Source organism: Ursus arctos, unplaced genomic scaffold, assembly GCF_023065955.2.
Source record: "Ursus arctos isolate Adak ecotype North America unplaced genomic scaffold, UrsArc2.0 scaffold_4, whole genome shotgun sequence".
Lineage (NCBI taxonomy): Eukaryota > Metazoa > Chordata > Mammalia > Carnivora > Ursidae > Ursus > Ursus arctos.
This window is the reverse complement of record NW_026623056.1, coordinates 19,962,163-19,986,489: the sequence shown is the minus strand read 5'-3', so window position 1 is coordinate 19,986,489 and position 24,327 is coordinate 19,962,163. Positions and strand designations below refer to the sequence as shown.

General features: G+C 47.8%; 1 protein-coding gene across 28 annotated transcripts in view; it reads right to left on the bottom strand.

Annotated features, from left to right (window-relative positions):
- The window catches only part of LPP (LIM domain containing preferred translocation partner in lipoma), a 655,397-nt gene that overhangs the window by 583,877 nt on the left and 47,193 nt on the right, over nucleotides 1–24,327 (bottom strand). For 13 of the 28 annotated variants that reach the window (XM_048214791.2, XM_048214810.2, XM_044383382.3 and 10 more), the window contains exon 2: nucleotides 24,098–24,221. The exons of 1 other annotated variant lie outside the window; for it this stretch is intronic. The gene's annotated coding sequence lies outside the window, so the exon portion shown is untranslated. Of the gene's footprint in view, nucleotides 1–7,856; nucleotides 7,980–20,212; nucleotides 20,410–24,097; nucleotides 24,222–24,327 lie in introns of those variants that run through there. 14 more of the 28 variants (XM_048214797.2, XM_057306896.1, XM_048214795.2 and 11 more) reach the window with 5 other exon arrangements.

Sequence of the window (24,327 nt, the reverse complement as noted above, 5' to 3'; positions counted from 1 at the left end):
GATCCTTCTCAACACACATCATCTCAAGGAGCCACTACCAATACTCCCACATGGCCACATAAAACGAACTGCAAACCACTCACTCTTCAGAGGAGGAAAACTGACACTCGGAGTCAGGCCATGACCTCCCCATGACCGTGTCGAGGGCCGAACCAGAGCTACGGAGGCCCCTTCCCCACTCCCCTAAGTCACTTCTCCCCTTCTAACTCTGATACGCTGCGAATGTACCTTGACACGGGGATGGGGAGCTTGCCACTGCATGGAGGTCTATAAGAAAGACAGAGAAAGGGTTTCTAAGTAGGGGACAGAAGCTTCAGAGGAGGCTTGGAGGAAGAGGTGCATGTGAGCTGGCCTGAAGAAGTCTGCCATCTGTAGGAACCAGTGCAGTGTATCTGACTTTAGCAGAAGAAAACTCAAGATCGTGGAGGCAATAACAGTGGTAGCAACAGCACAAGCAACAGAAGGGTGAGGCCTGCTGTGCTCTGACAGGAGGCTACAGGCAGCTGGGCAGAGCAGTAGCCATAATGGAAGCCATGGCGGCCGTGGGGAGAGGAGCAAAGAAGAAGATGACAAGACAAGATTAGAAGAGCCAACCAGAGTCTGTGTGGTGTTCCCAAAGCTGGTGTTGTTGTTTTTTTTTTTTAATTGACTTAAAGGCCTTAAGACTCATAAATGGGAAAAGAAGATAAGGAAGGAGTGGGAGGAAAGGAAAGAATCTCTCTTCATTCTCAATGGGGAAAAAAAAAAAAGCCTTGCTATAAAATGTATTACAGGAACACTTTCATTATGTAAAAGCCTATTTTGTTTTCATGTCATTCTTAGATTACATCATAGAGTGGCTGCAGCCGTCTCGTACCATATTATAAATAAATCACTAGCTTCATCATAGAACGAGCCAGGGCCCTAGATTTAAAAGGGAAATATTAGATCATTTTTAATAACTGATATAACTCAAGCCAGTCGCCATTGAAGCAGGGTAAGATGATATCATCCTACAGAAGTCCGAAGAGGAACCAAAGAGGGTCAGTGCTGGGCAGGCCCGGAGAAGCTTCCACGTAAAAGGAAGAGGTGGCTGAAGTCAGCTGAGTGGAGCTCATCGTCTGGACCAGACAAGCTGGTCATGAAAAGCAACACTGCCTTTTCAAGTACTGGTGCCCCCAAGGCCTTCCTCGTGAAACACAGGGTGTGAGTATTTTGTGCTCAGAGCTACTATATTCCCAAATACCAGAAAATATGAGCAAATTATGATGTCTGTATTTATGTCTTGGGAGTCATTGAGCAAAATTATAAACGTGAAGGTTTTTACTTATTCTGGGACCACACATGCAAATGCTGAGGTCCAAGCCAAGGGGACAGTACAAAGGGGGGGACATTGAGAAAACGGCCTGACAGAGCGCAGAACTGAGGGTGATTTCCAGCACTTACAGACTATGACGGAGAGCACAGGCCAGTGTTTCATGGGCACCAACTATGTGCTGAGTGCCGGACGCAGCAGGCCCTCTGTATACATTATGCTGCTTTGTGAACACAAAAGAGGCAGGGACTATTCGCACCCACTTTTCAAATATGGAAACCACTTAAAAAAATGATTAAGTGACTTCAGTAAGATCAGACAGCCGATCCTTGAGAGTCTTCCTATTCCAAATTCTGCTCCACCTTGTTGCCTTCAGCCAACTGAAACTACTTCCCGTTATGGACTTTCAGTAAACATTAAATAAGACACAAGAACACTTTGAAAGCGCTATATATATATATATATATATATTTTGAGAGTCAAAAGGGGCCATGGAGCGGGGGAGTAGTATGAACATTCTGGCCAGGGACAGTCACTGTCCCAAGCAGCCTTTCCTTCTTTTGGCTGCAGGGCTACTAAGAGCTTGACCACAATTTTAAGTCTTCCATTTCCATTAATTTTTTAGGAATGTTAGGAAGACTCTAAGGGAACCTGCCATCTTCTATAAAATGGACTGCTGGGCTTGGTTTTACAAAAGACAGTTTGGTTGGTGGGGGCGGGAGGAGACGGATGCGCTAGAAAAGAACTTTCTGCCAGACGGAAGGTGCTGGCTGAGGTTTTATGTCTGATCCTGTCAGTCCCACAGCAATGCTGTAGATCGGCTCACTGTTCTTAATACAAATGTCATTCCTACTGCAGGGACACGCTGAGCCAAGTAACATTGACTGATGCAACTTTTCAGGACACAGCATGACCCAACAGGAGATGCAGACCCTAAAATTTAACTGAAGGGACAACATGAAGGCTCCAGACTCCAAATTTCAACCTGTTTTCCCCTAACCGGTTTCCGGGACAGGATAGAGGTGGTAAGAAGCAGAGAAAACATGCCGAAAACTGGTATGGACTGACTCTGAAGCAGAGACAGTGAGGAAAGGTGGAGGAGAAGCAGAGTCAAAGAAGCCTCCGGGGGGGCCCTCCAACTCCGGCGGCTCTGTGGCCCGGCAAGGAGTCTGTCCCCTCTCTAGGTCTTGGCATCTCGCCTGCAGAGCGAAGGCTCAAGCAAGAACACCCAAGCACTTCTATGAAAGCAGCTCTGCTAAGGAGGGTAAACATGTAAAGGTATGGGAGCACAGCGTTCACTGAAAACGTGGGTTCCTCCTCCGAGAAGCCATGCCAAGTTTGCATTCTACGCAGTTAGAGATCAATGCTTCTATTCAGATTTTAAACAGAGTTCTCTCCCAAAGCCTTCAAGTAAGGCTGGTCCACAGAAGTGGTTCCATGTAACTCCTGCTCCCCCATTCGTACCTGCCATGTAACCTAGGGCATCTGTGTAGACGGTCCCTAAGATGGCCCCCTAGAACTCCATCTCCCAGTATTCATGCCCTTGTGCAATCCCTCCCCTTGAGTGTGGGCTGGATCTAGTGACTTGCTTTGAGCCAATAGAATGAGGCAGAGAAAGAAGATGTGCCACTTCCAGGATGAGGTTACAGAAAGCCTGTGGCTTGCGTCTGGGGGATTCTCTCTTGCTCACTTGCTTGGAGGGAAGGCGGCTGCTATGTTGCCAGCTGCCCTATGGCGAGGCCCTCATGGCAAAAAACTGAGGGCCGCCTTCAGCCCACCGTCAGCAAGGAACTGAGGCCCTCAGTCCAACACCTTGCGAGGGCATAAATCCTGCCAGTGATTGCATGAGTGAGCCTGGGCGGGGGGCCTCCGCAGCTGAGCCTGCAGGCTGCCAGACACCTAGACTGCAACCTCGGGAGAGGCCTTGAGCCTCCCATCTAAGCTGCTCCCAAGTCCCAAATCACAGACAGTGTGAGATTATACACGTTCCTTGTCTTAAAGCATTAAGTTTGGGGTTGTTGATGCAGCAATAGATAACAAAGATAGCAGCCATGCAGGAGAGGCCCAGTCCTGGTCTCTACCACCTCCACCGTTTTGCAGGCCTAGGAAGTAGACCATAAGAGATCAGCTACCAGGAACTCTTGGGAGGAACCCTTGCCCTGCCCCCGCAAATGCAGAGAGGCTTTCCCACTTGGTGACACATACCCAGGCATGCTCTGGACACAAAGAGAGGACCACGGAAATAATGTCACTGCAGCTCGATGTCCACATGACACTTTTAGCTGCAACATGTTGACGGGAAATAAACTGGAGATGGAACCACACCTGGAAGGTGAGAGAATCCTTACCTGCCCAGCCATATGGTGCTCTCAGCTACATCTAGCCTCAGAACCTGGCCAGCTCTGGCTCAGGTGATGTGCGCAGGCGTACCCTGCCAGCGCTCTGAGCTTGGCCTATAAGGCTCCATGGCTCACTCGCTGGTTTTGAGATCAGATCCCCTCCTCCTGGAAACCTTCCTCAACATTTCCAAGTCTTCCCAGTCTCCCAACCTTTCCAGTAAGCCCCATGAGATCCAAGGCTATAACTTACCTCCATTTGCAGAAGCACCTACTATGAGGCCTGAAACAGATATGGTGATTAATAAATGGGTGCTGTAAACAATTCCTTCCTTTCCAGTGTGTATTCCTTACATGTATGTCTTTCTCTCCAACTAGACCAAAAGCTTCTCAGGGTCAGGAACTCCGCCTCATTCACTGTGGTGCCCTAAAGACCCTGAGGTTTACTAACTTCCAGACAAACAGTAGATCAGGGCAGAGCACAAGCACACAGCCTGTGATCCAGGGGTAGATATCTGGTAGCAACCTACCAAGGACTCACGGGGCTTCCCACCCATTAGGCATCAGACCCTTCCTACCACACAGGAATCCAAGTAGAAGAACCTGAGAATTCCTCTGACCTTGTAGGGCCCTGCCCAATACAGAACAGAGGTATCTCCACTGTGCTGACATCAGGAAGTATTAGAATATGGAATTAGGGGGAAGGAAACAAGAGAGAGAGAGAGAGCTCCACCTTTGACTTTCATGGATAGCACACATCTCCTACAAGACGTCCCTGGGTTACTGAACAGCCACAGAGCCCTAGGTGGCTGGATGGGTTCCTGCTCAGACCCAGCAAGTCCTTTTGTATTTCTGAAGCAATAACATAAAAAGCAATGAAAGCTGGCTCAGCAGATGGTCACACATGCCCAGAAACCACCTGACTGAGTGATTGCGGGGAGCCAAGACATTCACCTCGGGCGGAAGTGACCGTCGCTCTGCTTCCGGCACAGACTAATACCTGATCCTTCTAAGGACCAAAGAGGAAATATTAAAAATGAAAGCCCTTGGCTACCGTCAACAATTGTACTGTAGTATCAACAGAGGAAAATAATTTCCTTCCTGACTCCCACTGGGCCGGTGACGCCTAGAGCAAAAGGTGTGATTATCTAATCAAAGCAAGAGCGGAACAGCTAGACTGTAACTTCTAAGGGATTTCTCAAGCATGGAGACATCTTCAGTCTCCCAATTCTACCTCCTTCCACCCCCTGCCACCTAGAGCAAAATCAAATATGAAAAGTAGTAATAGTACACAATTTCATTTCAATATCAACCATTACCATTACACAAGGTTCCAGATCTAGCTCCTTCCGCAAACTGAGGACAAATTACTGCCCCTCCAGTCCTGGGGATGATGAGGATGCAGGGTTGGGAGGAAGAACATACACTGAGCTTATACCACGTAGCTGACATGGTGCTGGGGACTGCACATTACACTGTCTCGTTTTTCTTTATATTCAAGATGAGTCAGTGAATTAAAGACGACAATAACTGTAATAATCTATCCTGTATGGACCACACTTTACAGTCTGTAAAAACAGGCTGGCATCTATCAACCCATCTGCTCTAAGCAAACATGAGATGCAGGCAGCACAGGAATTATCATTCCTAATTCCCAGATCAGGGAAATGAAGGCAGGGGGATGTTGCACATCTACTAACTGGCAGACCTCTGACACCCCCTCCCACTGTACTCAATGCCTTGTTAGGCACTCACAAACTTCTCAGGCCATACTGGCCCGAAAAGACTCATTCCGCCAGTCATTTGTTTCAGTCTCATAGAGCCATGCAAGCAGCCTCATCTGCGCTAGATTTCCTAGAACTCTCCAACAGAGAATGGCAGGTGTCCGATGGAATGTCCCCGGAGAAAGGGACACTCACTACCTTTAGATTCATTCTTTCTATCCACGAAATGCACTGTGCACCTATTATGTGCTAGAGATCCCACCAGACTCGAGATACACTTGTGAATGAGGGATGCTACCCCTCTTCTGACCAGGTTTTATATTCTTAAAGGCCATCATCATGTGTGCCCTGCCGCCTGCCCTCTCCAGTGGCGTCTCTTTCCCATGACAGTTCCTGGTGGGACATCATTTCCAGTCCTCTCAGCCTTCTTACGTAGACAGTAGGGCTGGCTAATGTCCTTCGCAGAGGACGAAGCAAGGACTAAAGTCCCATACTCTAGGGCAGCTCTGTTAGGAAGGTAGAAAGAAAGTCCACAGTCACCCAAATAGCACTAGGCTTCTTGCTGCCTCCTAGAAGCACCCAGCTACCCTTGGAGGGACCACTCTTCTGCACCACGCGGCTGCCATGAGATGTGGGTGGGCCTGTCTTCAGACTCAATTCCAGAGGAGAACCCAGTGCACAGGTCACACGCACAGTCCCATCCTCTTGGCCTCAGTCACTGTGCGGGAATGCACAGCAACCCAGGGCCATGGGGACATGGCAAAAAGTCTTTCCCCTCAGCGGGAAGTGGAGGCCCAGAGCCCGGGATGCAGCAGGCAGCCATCCCCTGACCATGGGGTAGAACTTGCAAGGCTGAAGCCAACACATGGAAAGCAGAGCAAGGAGCACTAACAGAGAACCAGAGCCAAGTCCTGTTCAAATGGGGCCCGAAGCCCGCCTCATCTCTGGACTTGCCGGTTTCCAGCAGGATCCCTCATCCACCATGTTCTTGAGGACATACTCTTTCGCGTGCAGTCCAAGGCCGCACTGGCACTTCAGGAGACATAAACCACAGTTGGCTCACAATCAGCTTACAGACAACGAAAACTCTTTTTTTAATTTTTTTTATTATATTACGTTAGTCACCATACAGTCCATCCCTGGTTTCTGATGTAAAGTTCGATGACAACGAAAACTTCTAAGTACCTTCTAGCTTCCTCCCGCTTAGGCACTCTCTCCCATTCTTTCATCACACATCATGTTTGTTTGCTTGTTTGTTTGTTTTTAATCCAAGCAAAAGTCTTCAAATTAATCAAAGTTTCACTTTAAACACTGAAAAAAACTCAGGACGTAGAGCAGGTAACAAAGATTCACATTTGATTCCTAAAGTGTATGCTTCGGGCAAAACATTCAAGACCATGTGTGAATTCTGAACAAGCGAAGGTATTGAAAAGTCAAAGCGGTGGTTGCCAGCCCTTTATCTCATGCAGATCGAATGGCACACAGAAGGTCAGTTGTTCTTTTGGGATACAATGATGAAGAAAAGGTGACAAAATGTAACTGTAAACCCGGTCACACTCCTAAATGAAGTTAGATGTTATCAATCACTACAGCACCTGCTCTGTTTTGGAAAACTATACCCTAAACACGGCGAGGCTTATTATTTACGCAGGACACAGCCAGTGCTTGGGGCACACGGGGACTGGCCCTCAGGATGGAGACCACGATCTCAAATTCTAAATGGAAGCTTTTCCCGGAACTCTCCTGTTGCTTTCCTCAGATCTCTGCCCAGCCAAGGGCGGCCCACACCACCATTCTTTTCACCACTCCTATTTGCTAGAACGTGATGTTCTATTCTACCAGCTGAACAGAAGCATTTCAAAACACGAGGGAAAGCTTCCCCTACCTGTTCACCATTCCCCTTTCTGAGTATGGAACAGGATCCCAGTGGAACTCTAGCAGACCCTTTAAGACAAAGGTTCACACCCTTTGCCTGAGCAAATCAAGCCTCCCCTACAACCTCAAAGGATTTTTGTGAAAATGAAATGAGATCACAGAAGAAGCAGCACCTCGCACGGGGGTAAACAAGAATCACTCAACAGTACAACTCTTCTTTCTTTGCAAACGCCTATAACACTGTTCACCGACATTTTCATTTTGGTCTTTCAATTTCAAGAATGCGTCCCTCCACGCCGAGGGAGAAAGAAGGAAGCAATACAATTATTGGCAATCCCAACTCATCACTGCTCCCAATTTTCTTCCAATTTCTCTTCATGCCTCCTTCCAAGAGCTGAGTCCTGCCTCTGCTCTGCCACACATTTTATTAGCACTGTTCTACTTTGTCCATTGCCAACGAAATCAACTCAAGATAAAAAGAGAGAAGGCTGTGGCTCTCCTCTAGTCCGTATTCAACCCCAGCCATTAGTGCCCATGCGTTCAACTGAAACCATGGATATTTAAGCCCATTAAAACACGTGCATTAATTATAAAAGAAAAAAGTCTTCTCTTCTTCTTAGGACTCACCAATTGAGGCAAAATAACTTCCCTCTAATGAGTGCCCAGGAGAACAATGAGAAAAGGCCTCAAATGAGAACTAGGTGACTAGGTTCTGTCTTCAGTTGTATTTCTGTGCCTTGACGTCTCCACCTGTGGAAAATGGGAGAAGGCGGTTGCTTACAAATCTCTAAGATCTTGGGAGCCTGGGTGGCTCAGTCAGGTGAGCGGCCAACTCTTGATTTTGGTTCAGGTCATGATCTCAGGGTCCTCGGATCGAGCTCCACGTAGGGCTCCGTGCTCAGCGTGGAGTCGGCTTCAGGATTCTCTCCCTCTCCCTCTGCCCCTCCCCAACCCCTCTCTCTAAAAATAAATAAATAAATCATTAAAAAAAAAAAAAGGCACAACAAACTCTAGGATCTTGCCAGCTTTAGAACTTTCCAGCTTTATGAACTCACTGACTAGGCCATACCAGGAATGATGCCAGGCTTGAAGCCTACAAATTTGGTGGCTTCCCTCTATACCCGCTAAGCCCCCAGTCAGCTCCTGGCCCTGCTATTCCTCCAATTTGTCACAGAATCATTGAAAGGAGATTGCAGGCACCCCAGCCCTCCTGAGAAAACAGCTTCATCATCATCACAGAGGGGAAAGAGATCAATAGTTAGATATTCACACGTTAGCCAAGAAAAAATTCATAGCAAAATCTGAACAACAAATAAAAATAGACCCCCCCAAAATAAATAAATAAATAAATAAATAAATAAATAAATAAATAAATAAATACATACATACATACATACATACATATATATATATATATAAAAGTTTGGAGACAAATTTCTAACTGTGGGACTGAGTGACCTTTCTGAACCTTAGTTTCCTTGTCTGAAAAAAGCACAGCCAGTGAGCAGCAGAGAGCTGGACAATCTTGACACTTCCAGGTAAGTCCTCATTACAGGTTTTACTTCATTAAGACCCGTTACTATTTTGCTAAGGATTATGCAGTACATTTCCAACAGATGAGTATTCCAAGACAGTGGCTGTTACAACATGCATGCTTTGTCTATGCAGAAGGAACCCACATACCTGAAAAAACACTACTCCCATTTTCATTGTTGTCATTTTAAACATTATTCAACCAACCATGAAATTGATTTGTGTATCTTATCTCATTCAGTCCTCAAACACTCAGATCCGCTCAAAGCTGGGAGGAACCTTAAAAATGACCCGCCTGAACTGTTCCAGCTGACAGGGGGAGAAGCTGGGGCCACAGCAGGGAGGTGGCCACTCCAGGAGCCACACTTAGTGGCAGACAGTCCCAGGCTCCGGTCTAGGGCTTGCTCCCTGGACCCAAGGAGAGCCACTTTGACAGAGGAGAACACCAAAACTCACTGGGCAGAGGGCCTTGCCCTTGGCCACACAATCAGCTTTGGAGCAAAACCAGGACTTCCACAACCAAGTCTCTGAACGCCTGCAGGAATAGCCTGACGGCAAAAAGAAATTAAGTCAGGAAAATGGCCCATAATCAAGATGAGCCCAGCAAAGCAATGAGACCTAGTGGTCTTTAAGAACATTAGAATTCTCAATGCCATTCCACTGACATGAGAAAGGCATCATTCCACACTTGCTGAGGAATGGAGCATGCAGAGACCAACACCAGACCTGTGGACAGTACAATCTCATAAGGCACAGCTCCCCCGCAAGCCCCAAGAAACCGAAGTTTCTCCTTGCAGAGGGAGATGGAAATCGGAACGGCTTCTCCAACAGCAGTAAAGGGCATCAGACTTGCTAGATCTCTGAACTGGAAGGTGAGGCTCTCCACCTTGGCCCGAGGGCAATCTCTCTCACACCTGGCGGCTCCCTCCACACAGGAATGACAGTGGTCTCCTCTCCCAGGGGTGGACTTCTCTCTTATTTTTTTTTCTTCTTTTCCATAAAGAGAACAAGGAGCTTTGCTAAAGAACCACTGTGAAATGACTGAAGTTCCCATGCAAACAAACCATTAGCAGAGTTCAAATGCAATTTAAATTACCAGTTGTTAAAGTGCTCCTCAATTTCGTGGTAAGTTTCCAAGGAGAATTACATGCTATATACTATTTAATTGGTTGTTTTCTATTTTTTAACATCCATTTATCCCCCCCCACCCTGATATTTCAGAAGTGTCTATAAAACCTTCCCTTTGAAAAATTACACATTGTTGAACAGATTAAATCTAAAGATTGGAAAGTATCAGAGAAACAGCTGCAGGATTATGCAGCTCAGCAGAAATTGATGGTTCTGACACCACAAAACATGCAGAATTTTAAAATCTTAGGAGTCACCTCAAAATGCCCTCAGCTCTTTCCAGGTGAAGACATTGGGGTCGTGACAGGAAAAGGAAGGCTTGGCTCAAAGTCCCCTGACTGGTCAGTGACAGACTCAGGATGACAGCCACGACTCCTAATCCCCTCCCGGTGCTGCCTCTTCTCACTGCCCCATGTTTGGAGATGATGGGAAATACTCAATGAATTTTATTTTCCCCCTGTAATTGTTTCCACTTTAATTTAAATTCAATTAGCCAACATACAGTACATCATCAGTTTCGTATGTAGCGTTCAACACTTTATCCGTCGTGAAAAACACCCAAGTGCTCATCGCGTCACGTGCCCTCCTTAATGCCCGTCACCCAGCTACCCCATCCCTCCCCCACCTCCCCTCCAGCAACCCTGAGTTTGTTTCCACCTGCAGTTTTTCAAAAGGAAACATGAAGTCCTCTTCAAATACACTCCTGACCTCAAAACCAGAGACAGGCAAGGGCGACTCTCTCTCCGAACGGGAGAACAAGAACAGGCTGATGAATGAGTAGTCAAAGGAGCTCAAAATGAGCAGATTCTTGGCAGGAACAGGAAAGACACTCTTGCAGATCAATTAAACAAGTTATGGGACATCCACACTGCCGATTTCCAGTGCTCTATCTGGTCCGGAACCAGGGCCGCTCCCGCAGAGAGAGGATAAACGGTCCACAAAGCAAAGGCAGGCCTCGTCACGTCTGGAAGGGGAAAGGAATTCTAGAGGCCACTATGAGTACAGGAAGAAGCTGAATGCTTGGATACAGGATTCGTGTACATTATTTAACGTCCCTGAGCTCAAGCTTCCCTGTCTGCAAAACAGCACTAATCCCACCTACCCATCGGGGTCTAAGTAATCCTGCCCTGGGTTCCAATTCCAGCACGCACAGCACAGAGCCCGCACGCAGCACACATTAATGGCCAGCCCCTTGTCTTCCAAGGCTTCCATATTTTCTCAAAGCTTATGATTCTGTGGCTCTAATTTATGTGGACTACAACGGAGTCTTATAAGCTGTGTATGTTCCCTAAGTATGCTACATGAAAATTCACTTGTCATTGAAAAAATAAAACATGTGTGCAAACTTACATATCCAAACATTTTCCTTCAAAAGCAAACTTTTGAAATGGCCTTCGGTAAGACCTAAAATACAGAGAACTAACTGATAGTTGTCAGAGGGGAGGGGGTGGGGGGATAAGCAACAATGGGCAAAAGGGAAGAGAAGTATAGTAGAAGTATAGGCTTCCAGTAACGGAACGAATAAGTCAGAATAAAAGGCACAGCATAGGGAACATCGTTAATGGTAGCGTAACTGCGAGGTATGGTGACAGAGGGTAGTTACACTTTAAGATGTTGAAACACTATATTATACACCTGAAACTGATGTAACATTGTGTGTCGACTGTCCTCAAAAAAAAAAAAAAATTAATGAAAAAAATGGCCTTCAAATCCAATTCATGAATCAAACAGGAATAAAAATCCCAATTTAATGTCCAAAGCCTCATTTAAACTTTCCATCAACCCCGTAAGAATAATTTCCCAATCGTCCACTAAAGAAACTAAGGGTCAGAGAGGTCAGGCAACTGCCTAAGGTTTGGGGGCTGACAAATGGTAAAGTCAAGACTTGAACCCAAGTCCTCGAAATCAAGCTCCATGACCCAGGTTTTATTACTTCGCAGTTACAACTCTACTATGGACAGCTATTCTGCTAGAGGCAGAAATAGACCAAAAAACTCTTCCTCTGTTTTTACATGTTAAGGAGCTCTGGGATTAAAAAAAAAAAAAAAGAAAGAAAAAAAACCTTGAACTTTCAAACTAAAAAAGATTCACATTCAAAGCAGAATTTCTGCTCCCTGACTTCCACCTTGCTCTGTGTCCTTAAGTGAAATCAAAAGCTCTGGGCCCCAGCACTAAGCAGACATCTGCTGGGTATGCGGGAAGCAGTCCTGAGAAAGGGCAGCAGTGAGCTGCCGCTATCAGGCCAATTCAACAGAATTCCAGTGGCTGGGCTCATGATCAAACAAACCGCGGGTAACCCTAGAATGAGCTTCTCAATAGCCCCTCTGGCACAACTGTTAGCTGACACGATGTCATGTGCCCTGCACTCGCAGGTGCTCAAAACAGACATTTGCTAGCACCTCCTGTCCTTAATCAGGCGCAGTGTACGGGCCTAGCAGGTGTAGGTGCTGAGTCAGACTGGCCTTGAGCTCTCAAAGAGCTCACAGGCTCACCGGGGACACGCTCAAATACCTAAGACAGAAGGAAAAGTGTGCAAAGCACACGTACACGCACTGTCGTTCTGAGGGTCTGGAACAGCTCTGCAGATGATGACTTCTGAACCGAGCCTGAACACCCAAGAGGATTTCCATGAGTGAGGAGGAAGAAAATAGGCCCAAGGAACACGATGTGCTAAGGGCAGTAAGGAGGAGTTCAGGGTGTTCTCAGGGAAAATGACTAATCTGGTGAGGCCAGTGGCAGAACACATGGAGGGATGCGGTGGGCGACGAGGCTGGAAAGGAATGTTGCGGCCAAGACATGAAGGACCTTGTGTGCCAGGCTAAATCACTTGGATCTTGAGGCTCATGGGTACTACATTTTGGGAAATGATTCAAGAGATAGTTAAATGGTAGAGCTACCCCTTTAAGAACTGGATCCCCTTCCATGGTCGGTTTCTAAGCACAGTGAGCGTGGGGGTGTCTAACAGACAGAGTCCTCCTCCAAAGGGACCCCTTCTCCATGGCCCCATCCACAGAGAAGTCAGAGGAGGAGGTGGCTCTCAGAGGTGCCCCAACCTCCACTGACCTCCTCCTCTAATCTGGAACTCCCGTTCAGGAAAGACCCAGAGAAGAAACCAAGTCTCATGCTCCAAGCAGGATTTCCACTCTGCCTTCAGCGAAATGCCAGCACTACCCAACTTGGTGAATCAGAACACAGGCTGCACACAGGCTCCAGCCTCTTTCCTGTTACCAAGCGGGAGCCAGAGGCCTATCCAGCACACGCTGCATGTGCCCAAAGCTCCCTATCACAGCGCTCCCGTCCAGGCCTGGCCCCATGTGACTGGGCCTTCCAACTAGTCATGAGCCTGTGCTGACGTCACCAGTTAGGTCCTATGGAATCTTTCCCTTAAAGGAGGCTTTGTGGCAGGTCCCATTTGTTAAAGGCACAGGCAAGATGTTTTTCCCTTCCTGCCCTTAAAGGAGCTCCCAGTCTGGAAGGAGAGACAAGACGTAAAGTAGGAGATGGTGCATAATCACAGAAGAGCACAGATAACCGTATACACGCTCACAATGCTGTGACTTCCTGTGATTATGTATACCCATTAGACAGATGAGGGGCCTCAGGCTCAAGCAGACTCAGTGACCTGACAGATGACACATCCAGCCACGTCATGGCCAAGATCTGAAGGAAGATCCCATGCTCACAAGCACCACAGAGTTATACTCCCTCGCCCCACAGCCCACTGTGGCGTGAATTAGCAGAAGAGAGAACAGAGAGATCCTTTCTAGTGTGGGGCAGTGTGGGTGCTGGAGAGTGGACGGTGATCAGAGGTCACCTCAATCGGGAGGTGGTCCCTGTGCAGAAGTACACAGAAGGAACAGAAGTTCTCTGGATGAAGATGGGAGAGGTCACCTCAGGCTAAGGGAACAGCATGAGCTAAAGCACGAAGCTGAGAAAAAGCAGGGTAGGTCTGGAAAACGGCAGGGGACGTGGCTGTCTTGGGGATGAAAGCCAAAGCCTCAAGGAAGCTCAGAGTGGACAGGCGCTGCTGTCTGGCCACGATGAGCTGGGTACCCGGCCGGGAGTTTTTACTCCTCAATGGCAGAATCAGTACATTTACAGTCAGGGACATACAGCGGAATACACTAGGAAAATAATAAATGTTTCAAAACAAAACTGTGGCATGGTTCCAGCCCCACTTGGGATGCTAAGACAACGCACTAACCTTCCAGGATCTGGGCCAGGGTCAGGAATAATGGACCTTTAGTCCTTTCTGATTGATGAGGAGGGAACACTGGACCTTTTAAAGGTAAGAACTTCCATACCTCTTTGGTAGATTCCGACCTTCCTGAGAAGAGTCCCTACAGCTCATTAAGTGAATTCCAGGCCCTGGCTGGAGCCCGAGGACCCAGCCTGGTAAACAGAGCATGGAGAACAGGACCACAGTCCTAGAAGCAAAAAAACGTACACTTGATTCTTGGATTCTCCACAAATTAACTATGGAACCCTGAGCAAGTCACTTTCTTTTAATGAAGTTAAATTTCTTCATTTGTGAAATGAAAACAATCATACTTATATAGCTAGGTTCTTGTGAGAATTAACAATTAATGTGTGAGATTAAATATAAGGATATGTGTTTCTACATGTAGCCTGACATGTTGAGAACAGGTACTCCCCCTAAAACCACCGTGATGACAGGGGTGGTATAAAAACAGCACAATCCTCCTGGTGAAGTATCTAAATCTGGAGTTGTCAACGATTTTCCCCCTGTTGAAAATTGATCTGTATTCCCCAGGCAAGTCATTACATCTTTTTGTGCCAAATTGTTTTCATCTTTTAAATGACCCAGTAATCCCACTTTGGGCAATATACATAAGGGAATAATCCAAAAGGAAAAAAGAAGGCAATTTGTTCAGAGATGTTATTCATAGTGCTATTTCTAGCTCTTTACATATCCCTCTATTATAGCACTTATCTCACTGTGCTGTAATTATCCACTCCCCTTCCATACGCCTCCAAATTATCTTTGAATCAATCCCCAGCACCTAGCACAATGCCTGGCATACAGTAAGAACTCAATAAATGTTTGTTGACTAAATGAATGGGTAATATGAAAGGAATTTTAAAAGAAACTCAAATGAGCAAAAACAAAACACTGTTTTCAAGAGATCATGTTCAAGAGTTTTTATAAAAAAAAAAAAAATGATAATACAGACTGCAAACCATTTGAAGAAATGTGTAAAGAAGCACCAGGAGTGAATTTCAGAGGTTATTCAGATTATGATCTCTGAGCATCTCCAGGCTCAGGCCCAGTGAGGTATAAGAATGCCATGAGACACCCAGGGGCATGAGGTCCCATGTGAGGCCACTTTGGCCTGATGGTCAGAGAGCACAAGGCTCGGCCAGGAATCTTAGATTCCCAGCCTGATTCAAACACAACCTCACATTGACAAAACCGTCTAACTCCTTTTTTTTTTTTTTTAAGATTGTATTTATTATTTGTTTTGAGAGAGAGAGAACACATATGCAGGGGTGAGAGGGGAGAGGAAGAGGAGTAGGAAAAGGGAGAGAGAATGTGAAGCCGACTCCACACTAAGCGTGGAGCCCAACGTGGGGCTCGATCCCACAACTACGACATCATGACCTGAGCCAAAACCAAACGTTGGACACCAACCAACTGAGCCACCCAGGTGCCCCTAAATCATCTAACTTCTACGAGGCCAGTTCCTCCATGCCACTGAAAAACAGAGGACTTACAGGTAAGTCCAGCCCATTAAAAGGAATTACAAAGGGAGAGGCCAGGGCCAGCAAGTGTGAAATCAAGTATCAATGAAAGAGGAGGTCTAGGAGGTGCCCTTGGACCAGGGTCCTCAAGCCAAGGTGGGGCCTTGAAACCCCAGCTCTACTGAGCTCCCCCTGAGACTTCCAGACCCATCTTATAGGGTGGTTGAAGGCTCTTCACCAAGGAATCTATAGGACGCAGGAATCCCTGCAAGAGCAGAAGACACATCAAGGAAAAACAATATGTTAAATATGGCCCACAAAGTCAACATCACTCTGAATGTTCCGTAGGCTTGGTGGGAAAGAATGCTTAATACAAATACCCAGGGAGAGCAAAGGAAGCGGCATGTTCTGTAGGGCTTATTTTGGGGCCTTCCAACAACTCTCAGCCAAGAAGTCAGAGGCAGGAAGCCACTGCCCTCTGTTCCCTGGCCAGAAGTTCAAGGTTAGAAACCAAAGCGGGGAGCACACAGACTCCTTAGTCTGAATCGGCTGCAAGTCTGTGCACCCATCACTGCATTTTCACCTCCATCAGGGTCTCCCAGATTCCTGCCCATTGACCCTGACACTCCTCTGAAGGACACTGCACTTGATATCCTGTAGACCATCCCTCTAAAACATGTCGCGAACCAAGTTGCTCCTCTCTGGCCCGACTTCTACCGCCCTAATCAACGTTACCACCACCTCTCATCTGATTCCAGCAAGCGTCTCCTCCTAACTTCCTTGCTTCTACCCTTCCCCCACTTCTTGCAATCCATTCCCCCAACAGCAGGCAGAATGCTGCTTGTCAACTACTCAGATGCTTCCCATCACCCCTAAACTCAGTCATGCCCCTTCTCTAGCTTACTTACGCCCAACAGCCCTTACCCTGCCCTCCTTGGGTGATTCTCCCTCTGAGGCCCATTAGGTCCTAGCACTCTGGGCTCCTTCTGTTCCTCAAGCACGGACTCATTCCCACTCCACGGCCTGGGCATTGACAGTGCCCTCTGCATGCTTCTCCCCTCTGACTTGTGCATGGCTGGCTCCTTATCATTCATATCGCAGCTTCGACATCACCTCCCAGATCCCTTCCTACATACACTCACTGCCTGAGCGCCCTGTGTGAATCCTCCTAAGTGTTACTTATCATTCCCTCCTATTTACATGTTCATTTATTATTTGCCTCCTCCACACACCCCTACTGGAATGTAAGCTCCAAAGAATCATTGTTCTGTGTGTCTTTTTCTTCACTCCAAACCCCGTGCTGGCTCAGTGCCCAGAACAGTATGAAGCACATAAGTGGGAATCCAATAAACATTTAATAAAATTAGATGAATACATGCCACCAATGAGAGAAACCGTACAGATCACTAAGCTAACTCTGGGCCTTGGAGTCAGATGTGGATCCCTAATGCTTGCAACTCAGGGGCTGTAGGAGTTTAGGCAAGTTTTCCCATTTCTCTAGACCTGACTTTTCTCAGGTAAAATGGGGATAACAGCACCTGTGGAGCGCTGGGAGGACAGAAGGAGATCGATCATGCAGAACGCCTCATGTGGGCTCGGCACAGACGGAATGTTCCCTGTTGTGGACAACCAGCCCATCCTCCAGTGGGGAAAAACTGAGGCTCAGAAAGAAGCATCATCACCAAGGTAAACACTGAGTTAGCAACAGAGCCAGGTCAGAAAATCACATGTGCAGTCTCTGTGCACTGCTCTGCAGCCCAGCTCTTCCCCAGACACAGTAACAACACAAAGACCTGATAGCATGTCATTGATTTATGTATTCTGTCTTGTTCCAGAAGGGATCTGAAGTACCGAACAAAGACGCACACCATTTGTGATTTTTTTCCAGTGGGAAAACTGGGGAGAGAGACCAAAAAATGAGGTGAAGGAAAGGGACAAGGATTACAAACAAGAAGAGCCAAACATCTCCTCCCATTGGCCAGAGGAAGGCTTCACATGTGGCTCGAAGATGGAGGGAAAAACCCATGTGCGGGCCTTTGGAACACTGGGTTACTGAAATGTCACAGCAAGGTGTGAGGAGGTATTCAGTTAAGAATCACCCTAGTTTGTCACACTCTTGCCAACTAAAATCAAATATCTGCTCACCCCAGATCGCATGCACTCTGACGTCACACTACCTGGGTTCAAATCCCAGCTCCACGACTGACTTCGTGACTCTGGGCCACTTAACCCCTCAAAGTCTCAGGTTCTTCCTCTCCAAAACGGACGTAAACAATAGTACTTAAGCGGATCGACAAACTGTGGTGTGTATGTATGTGATGCGGGCCCACGCCACGACAGGGATGAAGCTTGCAGACATTACGCAAAGTCGGATGGGGCAGTCACCAGATACAGTACGATTCCACTGAGAGGACTCACTCACGGACACAGTCAAGGGCTCGGGGAAGGGGAATGGGGAGTTAGTGTTTAACGGCTACAGAGTTTCAGTTTTGCAGAATGAAAGGAGCTCTGGAGATGGGTTGCAGGATAGGTGACTGCGTTCAGCACTACTGAGCTGTACGCTTAAAAATGTGTAGATGGTAAACGTTATGTGTATTTTACCAAAATTTAAAATAAAGTTAAAAAAAATAGCACCTACTGACAGGTAGCGGAAGTAGTGACTCAGTGATTTAGGTCAAGTGCTTAGCCCAGTGCCTGGCACCCAGAAAGCACTCAATTCCTGTCAGTTCTCCTTCTTCACAGTACCAGCATGCACACTCTGACCTCTGAGTGTCCCTGTCTGTCACCACCACAGCTGGGAAACATCCCAAGACTTCCTGCTTCAAATCCTCCCATCCGGTGAGCAGGGCTTACGAGTAGTCCAACCGGAGTCACGCAGCAGGAGGCACACTGGGTGCGGGTGATCCCGGGCAAGAACCTGCTTCCCTGATGCTTCAGAGCAGTGGAGAGAGCTGGTGGCCCTCCCTAAGCCCTGCACAGACAGAAGTCTCGGAGGACTTTCCTGCACTATTCTGATCTGTCGCCTAACGCCACTGGCATGAAAGTGCTTCCCCAAGCCACATCTCCACTGCCTTCCCTGAACTGGAGGAAAGGGCCCCAGGTTCATCAGAAACCAAACTGACTACAAAGAACTACTCATGGTCATGTAATATCTGGTAGACTGTAAGAAAGGGTGCTGCTGCCCTCTCAGTCGCTCTCGAAAGTTGCCATGGTATCAAAGAAGGCAAAGAAGTATGCGTGTGTTTATTAGTGTGTATCTGTGTGTGTGTCTGTGTGTGTGTCTACGTGTGTCTCTGTGTCTGTGTATGTGTGTGGCTGTGTGTGTCTGTACGTGTGTCTGTGTATGTCTGGGTGTGTTTGTGTGTATGTGTTTCTGTGTGTGTGTCTGTGTCTGTGTGTGTGCCTGTGTATAAAATCCATTCAGAGTCGGGTTCACCTTTCAATGGGAATTACACTCCAGAATTCTGGCAGCTTTAAGAACAGTGGTAGAAGCTAAGATGGAAAGCCCTGCTCAGTCTCTTTCAAGGCCCGTGCATAATTTCCACCGCCTGGGAGAAACCGAAATAAGGGCCTCCACTACTCGGTTCTGCAGCTTGGACAAGCTCTCATCCCCTTTCAGGAAACAAAAAGATACAGACAGCAAAGCAGATCAGAAGACAGCAACCAACTCACAGTCAAACAACATCCGCATGACCGGAAGCAGAACAAAGGTAGGTAGAAACCGAAAAAGGAAAAATTTTACAAATAACAAATCCAGGCATCTGAGCCCATGAACATGATAGAAAGAGGTCTGAACTGGGAGAACTAGGTGTTAGCTCTCAGTCTCGCTAGGTGCTAGCTCTCAGATCAGTAAATGCGGGCAGCTCTGACACCCAGAGACCCAAATTCCTCATCTGCAAAATGGGCATGTTCTTCTCCACCTCTGCCTGGGGGCAGCCAAAGCATAGTGGAAGGAGGAACAATCGAGAGCCAAAAGACCTGGGTTCTAATCCCAACTAACCAGCCTTGTATCTACAGGGTGAGTCAGCTGTGCCCCCTGGGCCTCCACTGCCCACCATCCTGCTGCAAACCCAGGCAGACCAACCCAATCATCTCGAAGGCTCCTTCCAGCTCTAACAGTCCATCAACCCTCACAAGGTCCTGCACGCCGGCTATGTATTCCAGACTGCGGGTGCCATGCAAATGCTGCATATACAGCAATCTTTTTTATGCTCTTAAGGCCAACCGTAACTCTGCTTTTCAAGCTAAAACTATCCTTCCCCAAGTGTCCACAAACGTCCTTCTGGCTTCTGGCTTCTGGCTCTAGCCCTAGCAATCAGACAGACGACAACACTCCCAAATTACCTTTCTACCCAACTCTGGCTAGGCCTCAGGTGGGAGAAAATACCTGTCTCATTTTTTTTTTTTTTTGCATACAAATAGAATTTTCCCTCAGGCAGAATCCGTCTCTAAATCCCACTGTGAGAGGAGCTCCCCTGGGAAAGTAGCTGTCCACACCCCACATTAAAGTGGCCAGCGCTCCCAGCAACATGTCCCATCGCCATGCAAGCCTTCAGGGCTGCAAGCCCCAGGTCTGCAAGCAGAAACGCCATTCGCTCTATCAATAACGATGTACTCACGCGAGTCAGGCCCCACAGGCAGCTGGCCCTCCGCTGGCCCTCACTCCCTCTCACACACCCTGAGTCTCACTGCAAAGAGGTGGTCCCAAGGCCCGAGGGGAACAGCACTGACACATTCTCTCCTCAGCTTCCAGAACAAGGGGCAAAGGAACGGAGGGGACGGGGGGGGGGGGGGGGGGGGGGGGTGGATGAGGGCGACTTTGTTTCTGGAAACAAGAATTCAAATCCTGCTTCTTCTAAACCCTGAGTCACCTCCTTCTCTTCCAATAGATCAGTGTGGTGGGTAAACATTTCCATATATGGAGAAGCAGGCTAGAGGATGTCAGAAAAATCACCCTTCTCTCCTCTGGCACTTAAAGAACATGCCCCCACTTATGACACAATTCCTTACTCGGAGTAAATGATTAACCCCAAAAGAAGCAGAGTCTCCACTGCTCCACAGGCTGTCCTGCTACAGGAGAAAGGCTCCCCAGCCCAAACAAGGAAGTGACGGGTCTGAAAGGCTTTAAGCTCACCTGAGGAATGGGGCCATCTAGAATACAACGACATTTATGGAGTCAATCTATTAATTCAGAGGAGGGGGGTGGTATCTGGGGGAGATGCACCTTAAGGGGTCACCAAGAAGCCAGTCCACAGTTCTTCTGATGGCAGATGAGCCCTAAAACAATCCCCACCCTCGGCCCCAATTCCCTGACTCCCTTGGGTGAAGAATCCTCCTGGGAACTTAGTTTTGCATGAGTTATTCATAGGACAGACACCAGGCAGGAAAACGCAGAATAAAACCAGACTTTCAGGAGAACGCTGCTGGCGGGGGGAGGGGGAGTAGTTTGAATGCCCAATTTAATTTGTAAGATGACTTCTGATCAGAAGGTCCCGAGAAGTGTTTGATAACTGGTATGATAAACTGGACCAGTAAAGTCAGTCAGGAATGGACCTCGTCTAAAATGACTCCGGATGGAATTAGCAGAAGACAAAGGGGAGAGATGGGATGCTGGGGAAAATGGCGGTGTAGGGCAGGAGGGGTCAGCCCGGAGATGGGAATCCACACCTCGGCTTCCCAGCGGTTCTATTTTTTACAGTGATCTTGTTCTACTGTTGGCTGCAAAGGCTTTCTCTAGGTCATGTGAGCCATTTTTCAGAATCCCTGCCCACCTCCTGGTCTGCACCATGAGGCTGCTAGTTCTCATCCCCAGGGAATCTTCCACCAGTAAACAGCACCGCTCAGGGAGCCAGGGCACCCAAGCCCTAAGCCCAGGTCTGCCACCCCTTAAGATTTTGGAAAAATCAGTTCTCCTCTTGCAGCTCATATTCTATCATCTACAACCTGGGTAGATAACCCGAAACTGTCCAACTACGTGCTCGAAAAGCAGCTTCTACTTGGTCCATCCAAACAGTCATGAGACATTTATCCTGATTACTTGCTTTATATTTTTGCAAGCATGCCATAAATACCCACAAAGCAGCAGGCATTTCTTATTTGTGGCATGTTTAAGAAACGCACACAAATGTGAGGAGCCATTAAATGAGGTAGGGCACCAGGGTCAGAGAAACTTCCACCACATGCCAGAACCAGAACTCAGGACAGAGCTCCTGCCATTGCAGTACTCCCAAGCGAGCCCAGGGGCAGGTCTGAAGAAGGTAAAGGGATGGTCCTCTTTCGTAACTGAGAAGACGCCACGTGGAGCCATGTGACTTGGTAGTTCCGTAGAAAGACTATCATCCTGTCAGGAGCTCGGAGTCCCTTCCAATACTCCAACAGGAACATACCAGCAGAGGGCAAAGACATTCCATGGAGAACAGCTGCCCACGGATGGCCTGGAAACTCTGAAAACCAAGGGGTAAGCAGACTACAGGGACAGGTGTGAAAAACCAACTACCCTCCATTTTGCAAAATTGCATTTGGAGATCAGTTTCCATATCCAAAACAGGGCCCTGCATTCCCTGATGTATGTGTGCCTCTCTTCCCCTTGACCACTGAAAGCCACTGGCTCTGGGATCTTGACAGGAGAGAGGACCATAAATGCCACTAAGCCTGACATGCCCCCTGGTCATAAATCCCCCACGGTGGCCCTGAGGTCTCCAGTGAGGTGGTGATCATTATCTCCTGCAACTGCAAATTCCATCTTTCCAACAGAAAGTTCTCCCTTATATGGACACAAAATCTGGCTCTGGGCTTTCCCCCTCCTGTTCCTCCTCCCGCCCTTTCCAACCATACAAACAACCTGTGTCTGTTCCACTGCCTTGGAATTTTTGTAGGTGAATATGGAGACAGAAATGAAGTGCCCCAAGAGCTCAACCCCGGGGCACTCTAGCCGTTTTCCGGCCATACAGCACTGCTAACTCCCAAAGCATCTGTTGCCAACTTGAAATCCATCCTTTTTGGGTTTCCCCAGGAAGTGTTACTGCGAAGCAGCCCTTCCCGACCTGCAATTCTGCACGTGGACCGCCGGCCTTGCAGACTCACAAACGTACCCTATTTCTCAGTTGCTGAGAAATGGGGAGAGAGAGACCTTGGAGACCCGTTCTTCGGCCCACCTCTACCCTCCTCCCCCATGGCGCATTCCCACCCTTTGTGGACGAAGCTCAAGGATCCAGATCCCATTCCCAGCTCCCCGTTCCTGCTCCCCTATCCTGCCAGGCCTAAAACTGTCTCCAGGAGACAAGGCTGTTTCGAGGAACATTAAGAGAGAGCTCTGCAGGAAAAGGGGGCCTTCCAGCTCAAGTGCTCTCAGAATCACAGAGCAGCCTGCAGGCCAGACGGTGGGGCCGACTTGCTGCTCACAGGGCTGCGAGACTGTGATCCCCGACCACTCCAGCACCATTCTGGACCTCATGGTCTTTACCAAACAGGGGACCAAAATGTTCTGCTCTGCCATGGTTCTGATGGCACTATTTGGATTAGAGGTAGATGCAGCCGGATGCCTCCCCGTAAGCAGCTTACAAAGGCCTTCCCAGACAGTCTCATCTAATCCCTACTGGCAGCTCCACTGCGAGCCTTATGCCCAAGTTCGTGGCAGCAAAGAGGAGGCTCAGAGAGCCTAAGTATATTCCCAAGGTCACACCCACAGTAAGTAAGAAAAGGAACACTGGTTTGGAAGTTAGACTACTTGAGATTCCAGTTCCAACGCCGCCACGTGCTAATAACTGTGTGACCTCTGGCCAACTGTTTAACTTTCCTAAACCTCAGTTTCTACACCTGAAAATTAGAGATTAAAATGGCCCTCCTGCCTCCACGCAGAGCAGTTATGAGGATCAAATGAGATAATGAGAGTTAAAACCCTCTGGAAAACGGAAAGGCGGTCCAAAAGTGTAAGGGATTATTGTGTGATTACTTGTAAATGACTGTGCATTCCATTACAAGTACAAAAAAGCAGTGAGGTCATTCTCAAGACAAAGAAACATGAAGGCTCTGGGAATGAAAGGGAAATGATTTGATGTCCTCCAGGGTTCTGCCTTCTCTACGCTTCTCGCTGGCTGGCAGGTGAAACTCGACATCCACTGTCAGATTCCCAGCGCTCCCTTTTCAGATACAAGTGAATGCCAGCCCAAGGAGAGGTAACAGAGAGGGGTGTACGGAAGACCCCCTGAGAGTCTCAGTTCCGGAAACGTGACCTGTGATGTTCTCCTTGGAGAAGTTGTTAGAAACACAGGCTCCAGTCTCTCTGCAATAAGCCCGTGGGGAAATGAGCGTACAGTAACGAGCTATTTACCAGAGAGCACTAAGGAAGTTCCCAAGCATGAATTAATCAAGGGCACAGGATATTTCAAGTTGCAGATAACAAAAAGACAGAAATCAGCAACCCATTAAACCTCCCAGAACAGCTCTGGGAGGTTCAACCTGGAATTCACACGTCCCAGGCCACAGAGAGAGGTCCATTTGCATACCAGAGGTCAGCTGCAGATCACCTGGGAGCAGAGGGTACCCAAGAAGCTCTGAGAGTGCAGTTCACTGGGCCGGCTTCCTTCAGGCCTCTCCCAACACGCTGGTCATCAGGATTCACTTCAATTTCTGCAAAGATCCAAGTCATCAGTGTCATTTAAGGAGGGGCCAGATCTTCCCCCCAGAAATCCATTCCCAAGGCTGATGAGCACACAGCTCAGTGATGATTGTTTTC